The sequence below is a fragment of the Trachymyrmex cornetzi genome, unplaced genomic scaffold, assembly GCF_001594075.2.
Source record: "Trachymyrmex cornetzi isolate Tcor2-1 unplaced genomic scaffold, Tcor1.1 scaffold869, whole genome shotgun sequence".
In the NCBI taxonomy this organism is placed as follows: Eukaryota; Metazoa; Arthropoda; class Insecta; order Hymenoptera; family Formicidae; genus Trachymyrmex; species Trachymyrmex cornetzi.
Genome location: NW_017300211.1, coordinates 21,624 through 24,383, shown reverse-complemented (window position 1 = coordinate 24,383; position 2,760 = coordinate 21,624). Strand labels below are relative to the sequence as shown.

At 37.4% G+C, this 2,760-nt stretch overlaps 1 pseudogene; it reads left to right on the top strand.

Moving 5' to 3' along the window:
- The first annotated feature begins 1,113 nt into the window (after positions 1-1,113).
- Positions 1,114-2,030, top strand: LOC108769168 (putative nuclease HARBI1; annotated as a pseudogene).
- The last annotated feature ends 730 nt before the right edge of the window (positions 2,031-2,760 follow it).

Sequence of the window (2,760 nt, the reverse complement as noted above, 5' to 3'; positions counted from 1 at the left end):
AAAGCTGCCGACCGGGGTACGTCGCCGGGTGGGTCGCACGTAAGCCAGCTCGCACCATAACGATAGAATCGGCGCAATGGCTGCCGTGTAGAGACGCGGAACCGCGAGCCACGTGCCATCCTCCCGAGCTTGGGAATTATTAGCTGTCGCATTTCGAGAGTTCGAGTAAGGGAGGTAATATTCGCTGCCTAGTGGAAATAAATTAGAGTCGTGTGGAGAGAATCGAGGGCCAAGTCGCGCTCGTTCCTCTCGCCACGGGAGAGTCACTTCCGGCTTCTGAGTAGAGTAGAGTCGCGCAGAAACGCGTGGAGTAGCCACGTTGTCGAGTTTCGTCGTGTTGCGTAACGACGCTTAGGGTAGTTGCGTTACCGTTTAGTATCGCGTCGCGTAGATACGCTTGCTATAATTGTGTCACCGAGCATTGTGCTGTCGCCTCGGAACGCGGGTTGCCGCGTTGTCGAGTGAACTTCCGGTTGCGGTGTTACCGAGTAGAGTCAGTTTCCGGAATTCACGCTGTCGAATAGAGTCGTGTCGCATAAAGAAGTTCGCTATAATCGCGTCGCACCATCGCGTGGCGTCAGCCGCGGGCCGGCGTTAAGGCCATTCTCCATAAGACGCAGAACGCTGGTTGTAGGTCGCAGAACGCAAGTCGCAAGTCGCTGGTCGCAAGATTTTTGCGTCTGCCTAATCTACATCGATATGCAGCGAGCACTGCGTGAACCATGCAAAAATATTGCGAATCAGATAGAATGTCATAATATTTAGTATACGTCGTTTCGAAAACGTCATTAAGTGTCGTGTATTTTCTTGCAAGCTTCGAGAAGAAGTTTGTTTCACTGCAGTCAGTTTGCGTTTAATAATTAAAACAAAAATATACAAAATTTGCATCAAACTATCCGGTAAGCATGCTATTTTACCCTTATAATTATTTTTTAAAACACGTATTGAAGCCTGCATACTGATTATTTGTTTAATTATAGTTTGTTGTGCCACAATTATTTCATCAACAGAGAGAGAGAGAGAGAGAGAGAGAGAGAGAGAGAGAGAGAGAGAGAGAGAGAGAGAGAGAGAGAAGTATTCTGACAATAATTAAATTCTTATTTTGCTTTACAGATATCTTGCTCATGGTTCTAGTTTGCAATTTAAGCATGGGATTTTCGTATTGGACGTTCAACTATTTATAAAATAGTTCCTGAAGTTTGTAATGCCATTTGGCAAGCTCTTCAGCCAATTTATTTACCAGCAATGAAGAAAAATCAATGGGAACGTGTAGCTAAGGAATTTCAAGAGAAGTGGCAGTTTCCAAATTTACTTGGTGCTATCGACGGTAAACATATTCGGATTAAAGCACCCATAAATTCTGGATCCTTATACTTTAATTACAAGATATATTTCAGTATAGTCCTTCTCGCTACTTGTGATGCCAAATATCGTTTCACATGGGTGAATATTGGACAATATGGTAAGAAAATATAAAATACATATTTAATTCAGTTTTTTTATTACTTTTTATGTAAACTACAATTGCATACATCATCTTAAGGTTCAATCAGTGATGGAGGTATATGGAATAACACGGATTTTGCCAAAGCTTTTGAAGAAGGACTGGTTGACATACCTCCACCAACAAATTTGCCAGATACGAATATTGTAACACATTATGCTTTCGTTGGTGACGAGGCATTATTTCCTTTAAAGCTGTATATGTTACGCCCATATTCGAAAGACAATCTGACAGATGCACAACGCATTTTTAACTATCGTCTGAGTCGTGCAAGACGAATGATTGAGAATGCGTTTGGCATTTTAACAGCAAGATGGCAAATTCTTCACAGTACTATATGTCTTAATCCCGAAAATGCTATTGCTATTGTCAAAGCTTTGATATGTTTATGTTACACAATTTTATTATGATCACAGACGAAGAAATGAGTGAGATGCCTAATGCGCGATTGTATTGTCCTCCTAATTTCGTTGACCATATGGATCAGGAAAATGGAGAATGGCGTAATAACATTGTACTTGAATAACGTTGTACTTGACGATATAACACGTTTTGGAAGCAATAATGCGTCACGAAGAGCAACAGAACAACTTGATATTTTAAAAGACTATTTTCTCTCGCCTACTGGAGAAGCACAGGTACCATGGCAGTACAATCATGTTTTCAGAGGATTAGATATTAATTTGCTGCGGTAATGTAAATTTATAAAGAAATTGTATTTATGTGTGTTTATTTATTTTCCAACATTGATACATATGTATATATCTATAAACTTTATATATCATATAGGAACTTGAAAAATGTATTTAATATGTATTATATATATATCTTTTACGTACTTGTCACAGCTCATAAAATTAAAAAAAAAAGCAAACATGAAACACATGGAATGTTCAAAATTAATGAAACAACTCTTTCTTTCTCTCTCTTTTTTTCTTTTTTCAGAGATGAATATAATTTCTTATCAACGTCAATTTCTTATTGAATCTCATTGTTTCAATTTCAAATATTTATCACATAATATTAAAAAAAGTAGTGCCTCCTTATTTTCTATGTTTCATCAATTTCAAACATTTATCACATAATATTAAAAAAAGTAGTGCCTCCTTATTTTCTATGTTAAATAATATATTGTACTTATTGTTAATTATATTTAATTTTTAAAAAGTGATATAAAGAATAAGAGGCAGAAAACAGAGCATATATTGTAGGCCAGATTTAAATACTTATAGCGAATAAAATTATAGTATTTCAAC